The sequence below is a fragment of the Narcine bancroftii genome, chromosome 2 (assembly GCF_036971445.1).
Source record: "Narcine bancroftii isolate sNarBan1 chromosome 2, sNarBan1.hap1, whole genome shotgun sequence".
In the NCBI taxonomy this organism is placed as follows: domain Eukaryota; kingdom Metazoa; phylum Chordata; class Chondrichthyes; order Torpediniformes; family Narcinidae; genus Narcine; species Narcine bancroftii.
Genome location: NC_091470.1, coordinates 297,301,707 through 297,326,034, shown reverse-complemented (window position 1 = coordinate 297,326,034; position 24,328 = coordinate 297,301,707). Strand labels below are relative to the sequence as shown.

The following is a 24,328-nucleotide window of genomic DNA, read 5'->3' as shown; positions in this document are numbered from 1 at the left end:
GCAGACAAGCTGCAACACACAGTTAAATCACAAGAAACAATCCCCCCCCCAGCTTGGTCTCTTTACATCACCCCATGAAAGGGAGCACCAGTTTCCAACAACGTGAGCTGCTTGACACTTTAATATCAGGCTCCAAACAGCCTTCGGAGATCGGTGGCCCTAGGGTTCGGGGCTGAAGGGGACATCAGATACTAGCCACAATCAAACGGAACCGCCTGACTACTGCTACTCGTTCGCTGCTGAAGGCAGCGCTTCTCATAGACTGCGACTCGTTCGCTGCTGAAGGCAGCGCTTCTCATAGACTGCGACTCGTTCGCTGCTGAAGGCAGCGCTTCTCATAGACTGCGACTCGTTCGCTGCTGAAGGCAGCGCTTCTCATAGACTGCGACTCGTTCGCTGCTGAACGCAGCGCCTCTCACAGACTTCGTCGGGACAACACTTAACAAAGGTCGTGTGCTTCAAAGACACTGCTTCCATATTTCAACGTATGGGATGGACTAGACTCTTTACTGAGAACTGGAGCCTGATACTCCAAACCCTAATAAGCAGCTGGACTCACTCATGGTGCTCCCCTACCTAAAGACTTTACACAGACATTACAATTCGGTTATTGACCAGCTGGGTAAAACTACACCTTACACTTGAAAGATCAGTGTTACTGATCTAAAAGAAAAGTGAGGAAAAGGGGGGGGGGGGGATCAGTCACACTGACACTAGTAACCAAAGATCAGTAACACTGATCATGGTGAAAGATCAGTATTACTGATCTAAAAGAAAAGTGAGGATTGTGAGAGATGGGAAAATTGACCTAAAATTATGAACATGGAAGAAACTAAAGTTCATCAGTAAAATGGCTGAAACCAGTTCAAACAGGATAAGTTTGGGGCTTAGGATGCAGGAAAGCAGAGTCAGCACGATTAACATAAGAATCTTCTATCCTTTGTGACAAGACCATAGGACTAAGATAAGGAATGGTAAGGTACAATAGAATGTAGGAAGTTGAGGTAGTCTGGATCAGATAAGGGTCTCCTAGCCCTGGACAGAAGTACCAAGTCATACATTTCTAATTAGCTAACCATACACAGATTTATACATATGAAATTAGCCAACCCTAGATAGAATGAGTCAACTCTGCATATCAAGAGACTGTAGCCCAGAGAATCAGGAAGGTGTGAATAAGGACAATGACATGAAGGGACACCGACAGGATAACCCCCCCTGGTTCTCCAAGTATACTGAAATTGCACGTAGGCAGGCAGGATTGCCTAATGCCAAACCTCTCCAGCAGGAGGCAGAAGAATGTAAGGGGGAGGGTATTCCTACACTGAAATCAACTGTATAAAAGTTGGGTGAGCCCCAGTGTGTGTGTGTATTCCCAGGGTAAGGGGAAGCACCCAACTTTGCATTGTTGTAGTAATAAATGTTCTTTGTTCTCAATTTTTGTCTCGAGCAATTTCTTTAAAGGTACTTTAATTCCTAACAGGACTGAACTCTGTTTGATCTGTGGGACAGCAATTCTACTAGCTACATCACTGTAATATCCTGCGATACAGAAATTTTGCAAAACAATATAATGTGCTATATTGGTAATTCAAAGGATACTTGGAAAGAACTAATGAAAGTTAACTTTCCATGTGAATTTAATTTGCATACAACAATTTCCTGCTACTCAGTGAAAACGAGAAATGTGAAATGGTAGAAGTCAGACAGCAGCTTCTGAAAATACAACTTAATCTTTCAAATATAATAAAAAGAAGCAAATATTTACTTTGACAACAAAATATGGCCCAATTAATTTGGCCACAGCCTATTTTGAGTTAAGTATATGAATGTTCAATGCCTTTGTCTTTAAAATCTTTCCCAAAATTGTTCACAGAATTTCATAAACATCCCTGTTCACTTCTGTCTAAAACAAACTCAAAATCCTAATCACACTTACCATACAATTTGTTCCCCAGCCCAAACCTTTCACTGAGTATTATTGCATGCTTCGTGTATTTTATCCCTAAATATTTGTTTCTAGTAGTAATATGAATGAGGTAGATACTGCTGAGAAAGTGGCAAACCTAGCCATGTCCATCATGTGCAATGTCCTCGCTTCAACTGAAAATATCTATGTGAGACACTAACACAAGAAAGCAGCCAACATTTAAAGGACCCCACCATCCTGGTCACAACCTCTCATTGCTGACATATTTGGGCAGAAGGTACAAAAGCCTTAAATCCAACATCCCCAGGTTCAAGAACAGTTTTATCCAACAGCTATCAAGCTCTTGAACCTCCTCGTACTACATTAACCTAACCATAAACTACACTGTGAATGCCAACAGATCTGTCTATACTACTAAAACATCATTTTTTTTTTCCTTGTATTAACTGCAAATGTGTGTATTTATCCATCTATTATTTTATACTTATAATCTCTTTCTGTCTTGGCACATTGTAATAATTTTACTTTTGTAATTGGTCTAGCTTATGTACCTGTGAGGCTGTAGCAAGTAAGAATTTTGGAACATCTATACAATATACTTATGTATTCGACAATAAATCTCATCCGATTTCTAGCATTATTCCCCATGTTGGATCAGAAGATATGACCTACAATTAGATTAGACTTGGAGGTACAGCTACATCAGTCAATGAAAATGGTGACACAAGTAGATAAGGTGGTGAAGAAGGTATTTGGCATGCTTGCCTTCGTTGATCAGGGCAATGAGCACAAGAGCAGGGCCATATTGGTGAGACCATACTTGGAGTGTTGTGTGTAGTTTTGGTCACCCAGCCATAGGAAAGATATCATTGAACTAAGATAAGGTGCATAAGGAATGTTACTGGGAATGGCAAAAGAAAATGGTGGCAGTGCTACATCTGCTACAATGGCAGCACTGCCACTGGTGCATTGCCAGAGAGAGTGGGGAGCAGAAATACAGCACTTATCCACAGGGTTCTCCCACCCAGTCCAACTACCGATGTCTCCACATAGGCTTTGAATGGCCTGTTAAAGGAGCTGAGAGGTGAGTTTCAAGATGGCAGTGCCTATGTTGCCAATGGCCTCAATAGGGTTGCAGACCCTGAGGAAGCAAAGGACTGGTACAGGCCGCTAGAAAATGTGGAGAACCCCCCCCCCCCACCACCATTTGAGAAGCAGATGAGTTGTCCCTACAGTGACCACAATGGTGGACCAATGAGGGGCTATGTGGCTGAAGAACACACAGGCACCATCTGTTGGCGACTGAAGGTGAAGAACCCATGCGTGCTTCAGACTGCAGGCGATTGGCTCGTGACTGGCTGACAGGTATCAGATATTGGAACTGAGATGTGAGAGGGTGCCAAGAGTGGGAGGGGATTGGGTGCTGAAGGCTTCCTGACCATATCTGAGATTTGTATCTGGATCTCAGGTTGACTAAGATGTGTGCAGATGCAGTGACTGCGGGAGCGCTGGAGGAGAATCCACAAGGGTGGTGGGCAATTTCTGCTGATGGTGAACATCTAAATTAATTTCAAGTAATATTACATCTGCTTTATTACATGACAATACAAGAATCTTGAATTATAATGAGAGGTAGGATAAATTGGGACTTTTCTTCCTGGTGTGTAGGAGCCTGAGGGAACCTTAGAGATTTACAAATTCATGAAGGATATAGATAAGGAAAATAGTCATAGTCTATTTCCCTGGGGAATCTACAACAAGAGGCCATATATTTAAGGTGAGGGATCACAGTAAGTGGTTCATAAATAATAGCTTGAGTGGGATAAGCCTTTGAAAGTTTGTAAAAGACCAGCAGGTAGAATTTGATACAGGTAAGTTTAAATATGACAAATCAGAAGGAAAACCAGGCAAACCAGGAAAAAGCTGAAAGATATTCTGAAGATTTCAGAACTAAGGCTAAAAAATTTTTTTTAACATCAAAGCAACGCAATGAATAAAGCCAATTAAGAACTGAGCAGTGAAGTTCAAACAGTAAAATTTATCAGGGACCGGATGATCAAACCAGACAATTAGTACCATGACCAACCCCTCCAGTGTACTGAAAAAAATAAGAGATCCATTTAAATTCTGGAGGTAAGGAAAGATGCATTGTTCGTAATCCAAATTATAAGGACTGTGAAATGTGGGTTTGCAGCCTTGAAATTTAGTACATGTACTTAAAAGGTGATCTTTAGAATCAACTGTGAGAAAAGATAGAACTCTGTAAAAGCTTCAAATTATAAAAATATCTTTAACACAACAAATAACTAAAACAAGGATATATGCAGGTATCAGAAATTTGAGAGAATATGTATGTAGTTGTCAATTCTCAACCCTATCTATTAGAACACCAGCTACATTCAATGAGCATATGAAGAATATCTTATTTGGAGTTTTCCGCATAGTGGATTATTCAGCAATGCTTTACTCTACCATCTATGCTAACTCCAATTGAGAAAGAACAAACCAGCATATTTGGAATGAGCAATTAGTGGATTCCTATGCATTATCAAGCAGTTTCCGTGCAAAGAGAGGTAGAGTTAACATTTCAGATCCTTGACCATATATATGTTGGACAGTCTTGCAAACATTCTCAGGCCTCAATGTTTCTCCTTCCTGACCTGCTGCATTTTCTGTTCTCATTTCAAATGTTCATTATCTGGAGGTTTTTTTTTCAATTTTCATTCAGTTTGTCTGAAAATGTTTTGAGAATTTTCTATTTTTATTTCAGTTTTCCAGTATCTGTTTTCAATTACTATCCATTATGTGTGTGTGGTGCAACATTAATCTTACAGTGAAGCTCACAGTTATGATGCATTGTGAGCAAAGACAAAATTGATCATATGCTTACTTGGAAACTTGCTGAGGATATTTAGTTCTTCTCAGTTCCTAGGATCTACAGAGAGCTGACATAGAGCTCATTTATTAGACTCTTCTATACAGACAGTTCCATCAAGTTCATTAAGCATATCAGTTATGATATTTTGAATAAAAATAGTCTATACTCTGAGATGGAAAATAAATTCTAAGGAACCATTCTAAATTGTGTAAATGTCCTGGTTTTTGTTTTTCAACCAACATCGTCACAATAAAGTGATCTGATTATTTTTCTTTTTGATGCTTCTGTGACTTTACTGTACAAATTTGGTTGTTGTACCTATAACAGTATTATCTTGGAGCAAAATTCTTAATAAGAGGTTGATAGATAAATAGATAGAACATTTAAAAAGACTGGCTATGCAACCAATTATTGAGTGCAAAATGGCTCCATAAGCAGCGAGTGTGGCGAGTGGCAGCAAATGTTGATAACATCAGAAGGATGCTACCTATCGCGTCCATAGTGGTGATGTTTGAGCAGACAGGATCTGTTCTTGACATAGGTCAATTCGCATTGGACAATTTGCATATGCTGATTCAGTGATATCATATTGGCTTCAAAATTCTGTTGCAAATTAGACTGCTCTAAATGTTACTCTAGCTGGTGCAGATTTTCTTCTTGCAGAACAGCCAAGGCTAAAGCAACAGCTAGAAATCACTAAAGAGTCTAGGTGAACACTCCTCTAAACCAATCTCACCCACACAAAAACCCACTCCTGCTTTCAGTTGTTTCCCCCAAATGATCAAGTCTGTCCTCTAACTCATCTTTAATTCCATACAACCTTCCCCATTCCACCCCAAGATCTATGTCAAGTATGCCATGGCCAACCATTCTGGGGATAGGGGTCAGTTCCTAATTCAAGCTCAGAGGCTGGTTATATCCAATTTCATTCTCAAGGGGAGAATTGGGACTAGTAATGTATTGGCAACACCAACTGATTTCTTTCACTCATATTGCATTAAAGGTTGCAGTAAGAGTTATGTGGGAAGTTTCTATGATCTTGGACTTCCAGTGGTGAGCAATGTAGACAGATTAACACTTGGTTTGTGAAATCCACCTTTTAATTATACAGCCTGTGAGATCCTGCATGCTATTGCTCAAGGTGACTCAGAGGTGACCCAGAGGTCATGGAAAAAGACTTGTAATAAGAAAGCACAAATGTGAACTTCCCACATAGAGATGATGGTGAAAAATTATTCCCTGTAAATGGTAAAAAAAAACACACTAATGCTGGAGAAACTCAACAGGTCAAACAGTGCCTTTATGTAGCAAAGGTGAAGATACATCAACAGAGCTCAGCCCAAAATCTTGCGAATAAATGGACCAAACCTCCATGGCCCGATCTAATGAGACTGAAGGGTTGTGATAAAATGTTTGCAAGTGATGGAGAAGGAAGTAGGTTAACTAGTGTCAGTTACAAAAAGAGAAAGAAATAAAAAATAAACTAAGAGAAATAATGTTGACATTGGAAAAACAATATCAACATACAAAGAAACTGCATTTCAAATACAGTATATTTATAGAAGATTTATTGCTGTAGGAAGGATGATACAATTTAAATGGCTTCCTTTCTGAACCAGAGATTTAATAGCTCTGCAGTAACATCAATTTCTATGTTAAAAATATGATTGCTTTGCTATTTCATTCCAATCTAGGTTGCAAGATTGTCATCTTATAGGAAGGTTAAAGAGGAACTGCCACCTTCAGATTTATTGTCAGAGTACATATTTGATTCTTTTTCCTGTGGGTGAGGCAGTATTACCACTTAATGGTAGTGTGGGAAAAAACTGTACTCAATATGCTCATGTAAGCAATAAAGAAATGTAAACAAACTGACTGTGCAATGCATAAATAAATAAAATCAATAAAGTGCAAAGGTATGAGACAATAAATGGGTCCCTGATTGGGTTTTTTGTTGAGGATTCTGATGGTGGAGGGGTAGCAGGTGTTCTTGTGCCACCTATACTTCTTTCCTAATGGTAACAGCAAGAATAGAGTGTGTGCTGGATGATGTGGATGCTGGACGATTTCTGCTGCACTCCGACATGCTCTTGATGGTAGGGAGGGTTTTGTCTGAGATTTCCTAGTCTGTATCCACTATCTTTTGCAGGTCTTTATGCTCAGAGGTATTGGTGATCCCATACCAGACCGTGATACAGCTGGTCAGCATACTTTCCACCACACATCTGTAGAAATCTGCCAGGGTTTCTGATGTCATACCAAACCTCTGCAAACTCAGGATGTGATAGGTGGAGAAGTGAAAATTATCCAGAAGATTATAGTGAATTACAATGGTTTGAGTTATGGATTAACAAGATGAATAATATGAAACATTGTTAATTTGACAGCATAACCTGAATCAATTCAATGTGAACAGTTGCTATTTAACCCCAAATGATTCGCTTCCAATGAGCCCAACCTTGCTGAACATTGTCTTTTTCAAATGTTAGATAGCAACTTGATTCATTATCAACTCAAATTTTAAAAGTTAAAGTAACTAGATGACTTATCAAATTCTATTCCACCAAGTGAACCAGATTTTTAGGAACAAATTTCCAAGTAATTCCCAGAAAACAGAGCCCACCTTTTGTAGATTACACTTTGGGAATGTGTATGGACTATCTCAGAGAGAAGCAATCAGTTCTTCTTTCCTGCTTCCAGCAAAAGGGAGAGCTCCACCACATACCTCCTCTGCAAGGTCCTGGAATATATTTGTGGAATCACTGAAATGGCCAGAGTACAAGGGAACTTGTAAATGGGAAGATCCATATTCTGGATCGCTAAATCTATAATGTTCTTTGCAGCTTTCACCAATGCAGAAAAATATAGGCCATGACTGCAAATCCTATATTGGCACGTTATCCATTTCCTAACAACAGAATTTAAAATTTGCAGTCAATTTTGTAAGAATATGGGTAAAAGGGAACAACACTATGGGTCTAACATTTTGTGTATTATTACAATAAAAGAATCTTAAATCTCAGTAGCTCATTCAATGTTGTCACAAGCACTGTGAGTGAAAGGACTTTTTTCTTATTTAAATCTGTGGTTCTATATTATTTTATTGCTGAAATACTTTCAAAGCATTATGAATATTTTAGAAAGACTATCATTTTCTTCCAGCAAGCAATACAGAATAATCTAGCTCACTTGAAAGGAGGCACCAAATGAGCATTGCATTTGGTATGCTCATTGTGGAATGCTGCTATTAACATTCTCCAGTGGCAGATGGATCTTCATTGGCATTGCGAACAAATAATGAGGGAGCTGAATTTTATTTATATTATCTCAGCCCCAGGGCAACCTAAATAATATTGCAACTCAATGTAAAAAAGAAAATTTACTACAACAATTATTAGATACAATAACATGAGCTTAACTCTTTGTTTGAAAAATGCAAATTATGCTTATTGCCTCGCCTAAGTCTTATGCTCTCAATTGTTTGTCGCATGAAAGACCACCCTGAGGTCCAACTGTTTATTGAAGAAGCAAATTGTTTATTTTACGATTCTCCACCATTGTCATTTCTCTCATTTCTTTTCTGCTATTTATCCCTAAAACCTGCTTAAGAATTTTTCATTGAACACTTTTCCAAAAAATGTTCTAATATATCTCGTCATTTGTTTTTTTCTATATTGTTTGCCTGTATCACACTGGGGTGTGATGCAATCTTAGCACTTTCCCTCCAAACCTACAGAAAAAAAATTCTCTGAAAATAAATGAAGCACCCTGAGCATGAATTGATCATAAACAAATATTCACCCTATTAAAATGTCAAGCAAAAGCTACCCTGTGGCAGCTCACCCAGCCAACAGGCGAACCAGTTCACACCTTCGTGGGCAAGTCCATGGCAGATCTGACTGCATGTGCTCCAGGTGCAGGGCAAGCCCACAGCCTGGTGGCTGATATCATAAAGGTCCTGGGAGTCACAAGCATCATCATAATTCTGAGGGATTTAAATGCGTGCGAGAGTTCTATTAAAGTCAGTTGGTTCAACTCACTTTCAGCAGTGAGGTTCTTTCACTTGCTGCATGCCTAGTGCAACTACATTAGTGACCCCAAAGGGCATTTGGGCCCAACAATGACCGACCCAAGCATGCAGAATGCAGTTTCACTGAAACTGCCGGCTTTCTGGACCTCACAGCCACAGATCTGGTTTGAATAGGCTGAAGCCCAATATCAAGCCAGGCAAATCGACTCGGACGCCACAAAGTACTACTATGTGATTGGCTCACTGGACCAGGAAACAGCAGCTTCCTACATCAGCGGTTGTAGACAGGTACGAAACAATCAAGACACTTCTGATCCATACTTTTGGCCTCTCCCGCCATAAGTGCACAGTGCAGTTGCTCCACAGTGACAGCCTAGGCAACCACGCATTATTGGCTTTAATGAATGAGATGCTGGTGCTAGTAGACGACCATAAGCCATTTAACAGTTTGAACAAGTCTTTCTTGAGCAGATGCCAGAATATATCTTCCTCCTCATCATTGACAATGATTTCAGTGACCCATGCAAAGTAGTGGCCTGCGCAGATATTCTGTGGCACACCAAGCAGCATGGTGGAGTCTCCATCGACCAAGTTGCCACATCACGCCCTAAGGCCTGGGCCTTCCCCATGCCACCAACAAAGTCAATGATGCCCCCAGCAGAGAGTGGCCCCAGTTCGGACCATTGGTGTTTTTAACCACCAAAAGTGGGGTTCAGGAGCCCATTGTTGCTGCCCACCCTGTCCTTTTCTGGGAAACATCAAGGCCAGCATTGCTAATGGCTGTGGCAGCTGGCCATCATGATAGCCTCCTTTACTTATGGGACCGACATTCCAGGAAAAAGTTCCTCATAGACACAGGGGCAGAGGTTAGCGTTTTTCCCCCCTTGAGCCACGACATCCATGCTGGGAAGTCAGGATTGATGCTCACTGCTGCCAACCACAGCAGTATTCACACATACAACATGCAAACATCTGACTACAGTTCGGATCCAGCCATTTCACCTGGTCATTTACGCTGGCAGCAGTGTCGCAGACTTAATTGTATGCAGATTTCCTCCAGGCCTTCTTCAAGGGACGGCACCTAGTGAATGCCAAGACTTCCAGACCTTCACGCTTGGCGAAGCCAAGTTACCGGCCCCACACCTGGACTCTGTGACTTTGTCAGGCAACAAATTTACTAGAGTACTAGTGGAGTTCCCGACCATTATTATGCTGCCGTTCTTCACAGACGCCCCTAAGGATGGCGTACAGCATCACATTCCCACTCAAGGGCCACCACTACACACACAGACAAGCAGGCTCCAGCCTGACAAACTCCACCTCGCCAAGGAGGAGTTCAGGAAAATGGAGATGGGGAAGATCATTCGGCACTCAGACAGCCCGTGGGCCTCTCCGCTGCACATGGTGCATGTTGGTTGGAGGATAGAGGCCATGCGGTGACTACAGAAGGCTTAACTATGCAACCACGGCCGACCACTATCCATATTTAGGATTTAAAGCCAATTTGCATGGGGCACACATCTTCTCCAAGGTCAACCTGATCCTCAGGTAACACCAGATTCCCGTCCACCCCAGCGATGTCCCCAAGAAGGCCCTCATTATCCTATTTGGCTTATTTGAGTTCCTGCAGAAGCCTTTCAGACTCAAGAACGCAACACAGGCATTCCAGTGACTCATGGATTCAGTGGGGCATGGCTTGGATTTTGACTTCATCTACTTAGATGATATCATGATCGCCAGTCACTTGCAACAAGAGCATTTGATGCACCTGTGCCAACTTTGCCACCATTTGAGTGAATACAACCTGGACATCAATCCTGCAAAGTGCCGTTTCGGGCTGTCAGCCATGGATTTCCTTGGGTATCGCATCAACTGGCATGGAGTGGTTCTCTTGCCAGTGAAAGTCAAGGCCATATGCTAGTTTGCCAGGCCCGGTACAGTCAAGGGTCAACAGGAGTTCGTGGTGGGGATGATCAACTTTTACCATTGATTCCTACCATCAGCGGCCCAAATCATGCAAACCTTATTTGCCCTGATGTCCAGCAAGGCCAAGGAAATCACCTGGAACATGGAGTGAGCAGTGGCTTTCGAGCAGGCCAAGGATACCCTTGCAAATGCCATCCTCCTGGTACACATGCAGGTGGATGTGCCCACAGATATTATGGTTGACGCTTCAAACTCAACAGTCAGCACTATGCTGGAACAATTAATTGAGGGTCAGTGGTAATCGTTCATGTTCTTCAGCCAGCACGTGCATCCTCCAGAGCTGAAATACAACACCTTCGTCAGGGAGCTGATAGCCCTCTACCTTGCCATCCAGCACTTCGGTATTTCTTGGAGGGGTGGGAGTTTACGGTTTTCACAGATCACAAACCTCTCACCTTTGCATTCGCCAAAGTGTCAGATCCATGGTCAGCATGGCAGCAATGCCACCTGTCATACGTATCGGAGTATACCACCACTGTCAAACAACATCATGGCAACGCACCGTCTTGCCCCTCCATCCAATTGGTGCATTCCCTGACCCCAGGGTTGGACTATGTGGTGCTCACCGAGGCACAGCAGCTAGATGAAGAAATGCTGGCTTACCGCATCACAGTCTCAGACCTACAACTTGAAGACATCCCCATTGGCTCGACAGGGAGGAAGCTCCACTGTGACGTGTCCACTGGCCAAACCTGACCCATCGTTCCAGCTGCTTGGAGGCATCACATTTTCAATGCACTACATGGTTTGGCACACCCATCCATTCGGGCAACCATCCAACTGGTGGCCAATAGATTTGCTTGGCATGGCCTATGCAAGCAGATCAGGCACTGGGCCTGGACAAGCATACACTGCCAGAGCTCTAAAGTCCAAAGGCATGTGAAGGTTCCCCCCCCCCTTCAACCCTTCCTGCCAATGCCACTGCCAGTCTCCCGGGGGGTAAGGTATCTATTCAACATGGTCAACAGGTTCACCAGATGGATCACTGACATGTCCACCACGGAGTCCTGCGCCTGAACCCTCATTGGAAGCTGGGTTGCATATTTCAGCCTGCTCTCCTGCCAACATCACTCAGACACGGGGGTGGGGTGGGGGGGGGGGGTCCAGTTCATCTCCAGCCTATGATCGGTGCTGGCACAGCTACTTGGGATCCAGCTACACTACATCACAGCCTACCATATGGAGTCCAATGGCTGGTACACTTTCCACCAGCATCTGAAGTCGGCCCTGATGGCGCACCTCCGAGGCCCAGATTGGGTGGACGAGCTCCTATGAGTGCTTTTTGGCATTCGCATGGTTCCCAAAGAAGACTTAGCCACGTCTTCAGCATAGTTGGCATACAGCACTCCACTGACAGTTCCAGATGAGTTTGTGCCAGCGGCCCATGGAATAAAGGAGTCACCCATGGCAGTGCTCACAAGACTCCAAGAGAAATTAGGAATGCTAGCTCCCATCCCTACCTCGTGCCATGACCCAACATCTTCCTTTGTCCCCAAGGACCTCCAGGACTGTGAATACGTCTTCGTCCGCAGGGGCATGTACCGGACTTCACTCCAGCAGGCCTCCAGAACAGAACCACTTGCGTCCTCGACATGAGCATTCATGAGGAGACCTTCACCACTGACTGCCTCAAGCCAGTGCACCTAGACCTGGAACACCCTGTGACTGTGTCAATCCCTCACTGATGAGGTCAGCCACCCAAAAGGACTAAAGAGATGTGGGCCATGGACTCCAGACCTCCTAATGTTGGTTCTGGGGGTGGGTCATGTGGCAGCTCGCCGATCAACAGGTGAACTGGCTCAGGGAGTCGCGGGCAAGACCCCACAGATTTGACTGTACAGGGAAAGCTCACAGCCTAGTAGCTGATGTCATAAAGGTCCCGGGAGTCACAAGCATCATCGGGTTCTGAGGGATTTAAATGCACGTGAGAGTTCTGTAAAAGTCATTTGGTTCAAGTCACTTTTGACTCAGTGTGGTTCTTTCACTCGCTGTGTGCCTAATGCAACATTGTGATCTTAAGATCAGTGGAGTGGTTGTGTATCACTGTGGTATATGATTCATCCATGACACAAAAATATTTTACCATCTAAAAGGTACATATCTGGAATGTGATGAAATGCCCTCCATGTGCCAGGATAGGAATGACTACAACAAAACCTGGAAACCCCACACCATCCAAGGAATCTGACTTGATTATCTTTTTATTCTATCCTTTCATTTCCTTCACTACTCTGGCTGTTGTGTGTACCACTTTGAAAAAGTGGTTACTATTGCCTGTATGTGCCTAACTTACTCTGACAGCAACTTCCAAATTCACAACTTCTGCAACCAAGAATGATAAGGTCTACAGGCACATGGAAACACCATCAGCCAGTATCCACAAAAGAAAAGGATGGCAATGATTAGCATAGCGGTGAGCGCAACGCTGTTACAACACCAGCAATCAGGACCAGGGTTTGAATCTCACACTGTCTGTAAGGAGTTTGTATGCTTTACCCGTGTCCCCATGGATTTACCCCAGGGGGTTCGATTTCCTCTCATTGTTCAAAATATACCGATATATACCGTAGATGAATTGGGTGTAATTGGGCGCCACGAGCTCATGAGCCGAAAGGGCCTGTTACCATGCTGTATGTCTAAGAATAACAAAAATATTTAAATTTAAATGTTTTCCACTCATTTTCTCCTGCAGTTCCTTCTTAATTTTGCCATTAACCATTTTTTTTTTGATTCCCCCTTTACCCTACTCATTTATTTTGTGCTCAACCATGGCTATCTGTAACACAATCATCTCAACCATCTGCTGAATGTACAGCAAAATACCTGGTCAATGAGGATATCCTATTGTTTATGGTCAATGCAAGGTTACTTCTGCTTATTAATCTTTCCTCATTAATCTTATCAAACTGACCTTCCATATGCTTGCATAGTTTCTACTAAATACACCCAGTCTATTTCCCACTGTGGTTGCAAGTTTAATGCTCTTATCCCTTTTTGTGTGAAGTTACTTTCAAATTGCCCATTTGATTTCTTGCTGACTGCCTTGTACTGATGGGCTCTTGTTTTGTTCTTCCCATTAGTTGAAAATCATCTGCTTATGAATCCTTTCTTATTTTAAAGAACTCTATGAGATCACCCCAACTTATTACTTTCATATAATCTCATAATTACGATACTGTCCTTTAAACGTTTTCAGTGCTTCTCTAATACCTCCATATCCTTTCTCGATTTACTAGGTTAGTATTGTATACAGTAGAATAAATATAATCTGGGCAAGATTTGGTGGATGTTAAGGATAACTTTCTGACTTTTCCTTCAGAAATGAACCATAAAGCTATTTTATGATCCTGTTTAATTTTGCTCTTGCTTTTACTAATTTGTAAATTTGGTGTGTTTCTTCTTGTATCTTACTTAGCCTCTTACTTTTTGATAGTACCTCTTGACAATAACAATTTCTTCCTTGGTTAGTGTCAGACATCAGTAAATTGTTAACTCTTATGCCTGAGCCAGAATTTGTTTATTCAAATTCCACTTCAGATAAAAGCACAAAAGCTGTGTATGTTGCATTGTAGGACGTGCTAGCTTTCAGATGAAAAATTAATCCAGCACCCTCACAATTTAAAGAGAATGCTAAAGATCCCAAGGTACGACATGACAGAAAAACATTGCCCCTTTCAAACTGCCATGTAAAGTGTGGTTAATCAAGCAATTTGCCCAGTTAGCACCCCAGTTACATGGCAGTTAAGAAAGGGTCTGGCCCCATCAATCTCGTCAGAATCCAACTGGGTCCCTGACCTACCTCAGAGGTAGTTAGGGAACCCAGTTAAACTTACCTAGATTGCGTCCACAGGTGATTTGAACAGGAAAATGTGTGCATCACCGGGCAGCAGCATCTGAACATCTGGCAGTACTTCTGGTGAGTGCATGACATGTCATTGCGGGTTGGGGTCCCTCTTAAATTGCTGGGTTTGTGATTTAATGGGTCAATCCCCCTGCAATTTGAAAAGTGCTTCCAGCACCTTTGCCCCAGTAATTGCATATGGGTCCCAGGAGGGCTACCCAGATGCTGCAATTTAAAAGAGGCTAATGAGATTATTGAAGTCACGGCAACACATTCATTTAACACAGTTAACCCTGCCCACTAACATTAGGCAGGGACATCCACCTGTTTAAGTTCTCCTCAATTCTCCCAAAGGGGTATAATTTAGTTTATATAAATTATTCAAGTTATTGGCTATTCTGACTCCTAGGTATTTGATCCCATTTTGTGGCCACTTTAAATGACTATTTTCTTAAAATTGTCTATAATCCCCCTTAGTAAGTGGCATGATTTTGCTTTTGTCCTAATTGACTTTATACCCAGAGAGCTCCCCATAGTCCTCCAGAGTAGAGCACTGCTTGGACAACAAGTTTTTTGGGTCTGTCACATATACGAGTACATTGTCGGCAAATAAATTCATTTTATGTTCTTCCTGGCCTATACTAAAACCTTTGATGTCTAGATCCTGGTGGATGGCTTCGGTTAGTGGCTCCGTGGCTAGTATGAATAGAGCTGGAGATAGTGACACCCTTGTCTACTTGATCTTGTCAGTGTTAGCCTTGGGCATGTGGTCGAGCCCCCTTATCAGATTTATAAAAGCTGGCCTTGGGCATGTGGTCGAGCCCCCTTATCCGATTTATAAAAGCTGCCCTTGGGCATGTGGTTGAGCCCCCTTATCCGATTTATAAAAGCTGCCCATTGCCCCAACCTTTCCAGCACTTTGAGTAAAAAAATCCCATTCCAATCTGTCCAATGCCTTTTCCACATCCAGGACCACAATTAAACCCCTCGTTTCTGGTTTGTGCCAGATGCATTAAACTCAACAGTCTGCCAATGTTATCCACTGTCTGTCTTTTTTTTTTTTTTTTTTTTTTTATTTATACACAAAGCCCACTTGATTATTATTTATCAGTTTTGGCAAATGTTTCACCAATCTATTTGCCAGGGCTTTGGCAAGTATCTTATAGTCTGTGTTTAGCAGTGAAATGAATCTATAAAGAAGATGGCATTAATGGATCTTTGTCTTTTTTAATGATCATTGTAATGATAGCTATCATAAAAGATTCCAGGAGGGTATGGGACTCCATTGCCTGATCTACCACCTCCATTTAGAGAGGGATCAATAAATCCTTGAATTCCTTATAAAATCTAACTACAGGAAAGATATCAATAAGATAGAGAGAATGCAGAGAAGATTTACTAGGATGTTGCCCAGACTTCAGAAACTGAGTTACAGGGAAAGGTTAAACAGGTTAGGACATTATTCCCTGGAGTGTAGAATGAGGGGAGACTTGATAGAGGTATTTAAAATGATGAGGGGTATAGACAGAGTAAATGTAGATAGACTTTTTCCACTAAGGGTAGGTGAGAGCCAAACCAGAAGTCATGGGTTAAGAGTGAAAGGGGAAACACGAGGGGGAACTTCTTCACTTAGTGTGGTGGGAGAGTGGAACAAGCTTCCAGCTGAAGTGGTGAATGTGGGCTCAATTTTAACATTTAAGAAGAATTTGGACAGGTACAGGGATGGGAGAGGAATGGAGGGCTATGGACTGGGTGCAGGTCAGTGGGACTAGGCAACAAAAAAATGGTTCAGCACAGACTAGAAGGGCCAAAGGGCCTGTTTCTGTGCTGGAAGGTTCTGTGGTTCTGTAACTCAGGTGGAAATCCATCCTCCCCTGTAGACTTGTTGGTCTGCAGCGAATTCAATGCTTTTCCTATCTCTTCCATGAAGGGAAGATTCCAGACACTGCCTGTGGCATTACCCTGGGGATATTGCCAAAATTTGCTTTCGCGAATAAGGACATTTCTATGGAACAGAAAGGTAACCAGGGTCTCTATGGAAAAATTGACCTGGGATTACAATCTGGACAGACTATGAATGGGCAGCCCAGTCGAGCTATATGCCTCACATTTTGAGGAGGGAGGTGTACCATCCTTGGCACAAATTGACCTGCAAGTGGTAGGTGAGAAGGTGACAAGAGGACTTTATTTATAAATTGATTGCCAAATCGTTATCTGGGAAAACAGCCATCCCTATTGTAAGGTAAAACATCATGAGATGGGAATGTGTAAGGAGTTACCCTGTGCAGGGCTGTAACAAGAAGGGGAGGTGTCCTTGTACTCCTGTTAGGTAAAACATCATGAGATGGGAATGTGTAAGGAGTTACCCTGTACAGGGCTGTAACAAGATGTGAATGCATCCTTGTACTTACAAGATAAGAGAGACATTGATGGATTGAGAGGCAGGAAGCTAGCAGGGAAAGGATAGCAACAGTTTTAGTCATTGGACAAGTAATGATATGATGATGTTCTAAGCATGTATCCAAGGGTATAAAAAAAATCACCATTTTGCTGATAACGGCAGAATGCATTCTCCGACTAACATGTTTAGTCGCAAGTGTTACAATCCGGTAATAAAGAACAAAGAACCCTGATTTCGACTCAGTCTGGTGTTTGTCTCACTCATTCATGAACAAAGCAGACCTAACACTATACTAAAACAATTTCCATTTGGAATAAAGTTAATCAATACGTAGAAATCAAAGTGGAGCTGTCCCTAAAAACACCTGACTCTAAATAGATTTATACGGTGGGTAACAGTATCCTGGACACCTCGCATCATAATGATGTAAGGTGCATATAGGACTGTTACAAGTGGGGGTGGCTAAAGTCATTTGAACAACTTAGGAAGAAGTATGATTTATCAAATAAATAAGATGTTCCACTGCTACCTTCAGATAAGATCTTTCTACAGGACAAATTAGGTTCAACTATGGCCCTACCAACGTGCCGTAACATAAAGACCCTGATTCAAAGGGGGAAACATATGGAAGTTCATCTCGGCAATGAATTTCTTGCTCCAAGCAGAAGGACCTAAACCAGGCCTTCACAAATCAAGTCAGAGGTGGGAGTCAGACTTCTGAATAACGATTGATGAGCAGTGCTCGTCCGGCATGTGTCAGACCAGTATGACAGCAATCATTAATGCATGGTACAGGCTGGTACAATACAACTTCCTACACCTGCTGTACCTGACACCACAAAAATTGAACGGATCTAAATCAGAATTATCAGACAAATGCTTCAGATGTGGCATTGCAACAGAAACCTTTGTCCATGCAACCTGGGAACGTACCAAGGTGAGACCCTTCTGGGTGGAAGTAGGCCAAGTCCTGGGGAAAAAAAATTAAAGGTAAAGAATTCCCACAGGATCCAGAGTTGTTCCTGTTGGGAAACATAATGGACATCAGACTTAAGATGAACCTGTCCAAATTTCAAATCCAATTCATAATGATCGCATTGCCAGTGGCCAGAAAGTGCATAACGGTTACCTGGAAGACCAACTCCTGCTTGAGCATTTGCATGCTGGAACACAGAAATGCAAAGCTGTGTTCCACTGGACAAAATTACTTACAACTTGAGGAAAAAATACAACACCTTCTAGAAAACTTGACAAACATATCTAAATCCAATAGGAGCACAATTATAGTGTGGACCATCGTGCCTCACCACCCTACCTTCTCCATCTACCCCTCAATTGGTGGGAGTTGGGGGAATCCCATCCCAACCAGAAAAAGAAAACAGCCTGAGCACTGTATGCCGTGTCATGCCAAACCCATAAACCCCTCATATACATTTCACACCTTTGTTGTGAATGTCCTGAATGTTTTGTGTAACTATGGTTGGTTAACTGTTAAGTGTTAAACGTGGAGGGAAGGGGAGAGAAACATTTGAAATTTACAGAAAACCTTGTACAGAATTGATAACCGTAACCTGTAATCAAATGTTGATGCTGTCAACATTAATATCGATAAGACTGAAAACTGAGTTTGTTTGGAATATCATAAATAAAATATTTCAAAAATTGAGCTTATTCTTGGCAATTTATTTGTCAATCAAACAAGCTGTGTTCTTTCATTAGCAAAGTTAATGTCTTTGTGTAATCTTATTTAATTATATTTTAAGGAAACCGTAAGCATTCAATAAGTATTTGTCATTTAGAAATTTAATGGTATGCTCGGTGAAATCAGATGTAACTACTTCATTACTTGATTAGTATTTATCGCTTAATTGTCACTAAAGCAAATTATCTGAGTATTGTTCCATTACTATTTGTACGTGCTTATTGTGTGCTAATTCTCTGCTTGGTTTCTTACATTAGATCAGTAAATGCATTCCAGAAATATATCATCAATTGAAAAGTGTTTCAGGATGTCCAAAGGGGAATGAGAAATATACTGCAAAAATACGTCCTCTTGGCTTTCTTTAAAATTATCTCAATTTTTATGCTTTCTTTACCTACAATGTTCCAAAGTTCCTCTGCAGGATATTTGAATAAACTGTAACTGTATTCTTTTTAAGCAGAGATATTAATTTGTTGCAAAGAGATAACAAAGAAAATATTTTCTCCCTATATTGTGGATTTTCATTGATTGACTGTAGATGGAAAGAGCATTTGTGTTAAGTAAATAGAGTTCACAGAGAGATACATCATTTGGATCTTTTATGCTTTTTAATTGGACCTAACATCTCATCTAATAAATTGAATCGAAGACTTTCTATATTAGAATCCTTGCATGGAGGGTGTTGGGCAAGATAGGGACGTTAAAAATAATAGGTTCACATTAATTCAAGTCAAGCCAAGTCAAGTTTATTGTCATCTGATTGTACAACCTCACAAAATAGCATTTCCTGGTCCTCGGTGCAAAAACATGCAGACATACAACCAGACATTGCACACATACAGACAAATAATACATATGCAGGACAAGTATTATATCTATAAAAATATTGTTTTGTACAACTGAGAGTCTCCGATAGTTAGTGTGAGCAGTTCTATTGGTCGTTCAGCATTTTCACTGCCCATAGTAAGAACCTGTTCTTCATCCTGATGGAGCTGGCTCCAATACTCTATCTCTTTCCCGACAGGAGCAGCTGAAAGATGCCATGTGCAGGGTGGAAGGGGTGCTCAATGATTTTGTGCACCCTCTTCAGACAATCGATGGGGGAGGGGGAGACTCCAGTGATCCTCTCTGCCACTTTGATGGTCCTATGGATTGACCTCCAAACCATTTCACTGCAGAAGCTGTACTGCACTGTGATGCAGCTAGCCAGGATGCTCTCGAAAGAGTTCCTATAGAAGGTTGACATAATGATTGCCCACTTCATTCTTCTCAAGAAGTGCAGTTACTGTTGCACCTTCCTGACAAGTGAGGAGATGCTGAGTGTCCAAAATAAGTCAGTAACTCCAAGGAACATGGTGTTCTCCACTCTCTCTACTATAGAGTTGTTGATTTGTAGTGGAGGGTGGTTGTTCCTGATCCTCCTGAAGTCTACAATCAATCTTCTTTGTGTTGTCCACATTGAGACTCAGGTTGTTACACTTGCTCCATTTCACAAGATTATCAGGCCAATTACTGCTGTGTCATCTGCAAACATGATGACACTGTTGGAGTTAGATCTGGTGGGTCAGTAGCATGAACAGCAGCGGGCTGAGCACACAGCCCTGAGGTGTGCCAGTGCTCAGCGTAACAGTGCTCAATATTCTGTTACCAACCCAGACAGACTGTGGTCTTTCCGTTAGGAAGTCCAGGATCCAGTTACAGAGAAGGGTGTTGACTCACAGCAAGGACAGCTTCACCACCCTCTGGGGAATGATATTAAACGTCGAGTTGCTCAATGAATAACAGCCTGGCATATGAGGTGTTTGCAGACTACGTCGAAAGAATCAAAGGCTTGTTGATCCAAACCAAGGCTTTTATTGACTAGAAGACTGGAGCGTACCACATGTATGTCAACCAGTCCAGAATGATCTGGCCTGGCTAGGAGCAACCCTTTAAGACCAGCCAGTAGGCGTGGCTATGCTCTCAGCCAATCACAATCATCCTACACTACAATCTATACATATACACATTGGTGATAGAATCTGTACTATCTCTGTGTATTTTTAAATAATTTTCATGTTATTTATTTTATAGGGATTCAAGGACTTATGGAAAGTAACAGCATTTCAGGAAGTGAACAATAGAGGTGAGAAATTGTAAAAGCATCTCTGAGAGACGGAGTGGCTATAATTCATATATGCACATGATAAAATTGTGACAGCCATTTCCATCAGGGGTAGGAGAAAAGATATATGGCTAACTCCATTACATCACCTTCCTCACTACATGAGACTCCATACACCCTTGTCCTCTGTCTATCTCAATGGGACCTTTTTGGTAGTCACTTCCTCTCCTGTCTCAGATATTCCATTCTTTTAATGGTCCGATTAGTTCAGGAAACATCCAATACAGTATTTCTAGTCCCAAATCTGTCCAAGAAAGAGAATAGCATTAATGGTTAGGGAATCGGTCTTGTGGCGTACATTGGCTCCAGTCTTCCTTATATTATTGGAGGAAACTTTTGTTCATTCAATTCAGAAAGTCAAACATGCTGCAGAACACATCCATGGCAATACAGGATTGCAGCGAGGTTGAGTTGGTCATCAGCAATAAATATGGAATATGACCACGCTATTTTTTGTGAACAGGAATCTTCAGGAGTCCCATATTCTGGAATAATTCATATATGTGTTGTGGGACTCCACTGATACTCCAAACAAACTAGTCCTTGTTATGACGGATATCTGTATTCTTCCCAAATCATTCACATACATGTACAATGACCTATGTTTTACATGTGGCTATTTTTGCTGCCTAGATCTAGTAAATTATATTTTGCAGCCAGGCTAAATTCCATTAAATGGGCATTGAATTCAGATTCTGCATGTTAGTGAACATAGTCAGAGGGTAGTTTTGTCTGGCCTGCTTCACGTGGTGAAGAGTTGGACATGTTTTACCCTTCCCTGGTCTGCACAAGGCGCTGCAGAGAGCACCAGAATAAAAACTGCATTCTGGTATAACTCCAAAAATATAAAGACCCTGACAAAAGCAAATATTTCATTTTGTTTCTCACACTAACCAGCCACCAGTGGCCTCAGTTGCCAGTGAGTTTGAAAACATATGGAAGGTCAAGCCTCTCCACACTCTTGTTCCCTGGGGATATCCAGCAAGATCAGGAAAGAAATATACAGTATTCCAGCTGGATTTCAACCTGGTTTTAAAAAGTAATCAGTTTATTATTTTGCTATTAACCCATTTCTGCTTCCTTCACTGGTGCAGGTTACAGAAAGACTGGTTTTGTTGTTCCTGATTAATCTTGAGGGGAATGAAATACTAACAGCATTTATTTGACTGCCCTCTTTTCTACCTCTGTATTTTTCTCTTCCCTTTTCTCCACAGGATAATTGCAGTAAGTCCTTGGTCTCCAAAGCCAGGAACCAATTGGCAGGATTCTGAAAATTTCTGACAAGCAATTAAGCTCTGCCACAAGCCTGTTAACTGTCAAAACTATCAAATGGCTTCTCATACCCCTTTTACAACATTCAAAACTAAAAATTAAAATATTTTTTAAAAATTACAACTTAATGTAATATTGAAAATAAGATTAAAATAATTAAATTCAATAAAACATTTAATATGTATGTTATATAATTTGTAATTAAATATGGGATACATTCATTAATTTAAAATTTGTGAATTATCTGAAACTCCTCACAACCTCATAGCTGATTCCTATTGAAGGCAGTGAAAGATTACCCAGGATAGATGGGAATGGGGAACTTTAGCTACAGTTCCATCAGATATGATCTTACTGAATACAAGATCAGGCTCCAAGAGCCAAGAGGCCTAATACTTCATGTTTAAATGAACTAATGCAGGATCTAACCTGATGAAGGTTGAGCAGCAGATTTTATAGCACAACTGCTAGGAAAGTCAGAGCTTCACTGCTGGACTACATGGGTTGTAAGTACACGACAAGAATTCCTTGTTCCTTGGAGTTTAGGACTTGGGTGTTTTGTGGCTCTCAGAAATATCAATTTTGCCCCCATGACAAACAACTTGTTCACCACTATATGTTATGAATGTTACAGTATGAACAAGTTAACACAAGAACAGTATGTTCTTGTCAATGCTGGCCTCTTTGAAACAATGTTATGACTTTATATTTGAATGCATTTAATCTCCCAATAACCTTTTTCTCCCAATATTTTTGCTATCTCCTTTAATTTGTATGGCTGTGTTGTACACAGCTCTGTAGGACTGGGTGAGCCCAGATCTGATATATCTAATGCTATGCTCCTGGCAGGAGGGTGTCAGTTTCCATGAGGAAGGGCATTATCACCTTCACCTTCAAACAGAAGATGACAAGAAGGATTTCAGGAATTGGAAACTCATTGTTAAACATTGATGAAAAAATCTGGTCCAAGGCTGTCACCAATTGAGTCAAGTCTGCCCTAGAGCAGGTAATCCACTGAGACCAAACCTGCACAGTTCTGGACAAGTAAATCTCTGACAGACTCACAATGATCGGAGATACCATTGCCTTTGTGTAGGATAGGTGTTTGGACATTTGCCTGGTCAGCTTAGACCAGAAGGCTTTTGACTGTATATTATACACATACAGAACCCTCCATAAAGTTGGACAAAGACACTTTTTTTTTTTTTTACATTATTTACCCCTGTGCTCCAGTTTTAAATTTGTAATGAAACAATTCATATGTAATTAAAGTGCAAGGGGTTATGCAAGGTACACATTTTGATCATGTAGAAATTACAGCACGTTTTATATATTGTCCCCTCATTTCAGGGCACCATAATGTATGGGACCTTTGGCTTCACAGGTGTTTAATTGCTTCATTGGTGCAAGAAAGCTAGACTTGCTTCTAAGCTTTTGATCACCTTTGGAGTCTAGATGCTTTTCATGTTGAAAAATGGCAACGACAGACTCCTACAGGCAGCTACATTGCAAGATACAAACTACAAGTTAGCCACAGAAAGGATGGCCAGGTTACAATTTCCCAAGAAGTATTTAAAAGAGCCTGCAGGATTCTGCAAACAGGTCTGGTGGACAGATGAGAGCAAGCTTAACCTGTATCAGAGTGATGGCGAGCAAAGGGTAGAGCTGTAAACGAACTGCCCAAGATCCAAAACAAACCACCTTTGCCATGGTTTGCACCTTGCAGTGTAGCCTTTGTATTTCTGTTCCATGAAGTCTTGTGTGGACAGTAGTCATTGACACATCTTCCTAAAGAGTGTTTCTGACCTGTCGGACATAGGTTTGGGGATTTTTCTTCATCATGATGAGAATTCTTCTGTCATCAGCAGTGGAGATCTTTCTTGGTCTACCAGGCCCTTTGCTAATACTGAGCTCACCAGTACGCTCTTTCTTCTTAATTAGGTTCCAAACTGTTGATTTTGGAAATCTTAAGGTTTAAGCCATGTCCCTTACTGTTTTAATCTTGTTTTTCAGCCTAATTATGGCTTCTTTGATTTCATTAGAACAACTCTGACCCTTATGTTGAAAAATAGTAACTACAGACTCAAAAGGTGATCAAAAGCGTAGAAGCAAGCCTAGCTCTCT

The 24,328-nt window shown here is 41.4% G+C and overlaps 2 long non-coding RNA genes across 7 annotated transcripts in view; one reads left to right on the top strand and one right to left on the bottom strand.

The window, feature by feature from the left end:
- LOC138755456 (uncharacterized) overlaps positions 1-8,722 on the bottom strand; it is a 105,172-nt gene extending 96,450 nt beyond the window's left edge. For 5 of the 6 annotated variants that reach the window (XR_011352308.1, XR_011352306.1, XR_011352309.1 and 2 more), the window contains exon 1: positions 8,610-8,722. This is a non-coding gene — a long non-coding RNA (uncharacterized lncRNA). Of the gene's footprint in view, positions 1-7,431; positions 7,571-8,609 lie in introns of all 6 variants that reach the window. The other variant, XR_011352310.1, reaches the window with a different exon arrangement.
- Positions 8,723-8,848: 126 nt separating this feature from the next.
- LOC138755457 (uncharacterized) lies at positions 8,849-22,292 on the top strand. Its single transcript, XR_011352312.1, has 3 exons — positions 8,849-9,126; positions 20,842-20,893; positions 22,147-22,292. It is a non-coding gene; the product is annotated as an uncharacterized lncRNA (long non-coding RNA).
- Positions 22,293-24,328: the final 2,036 nt, after the last annotated feature.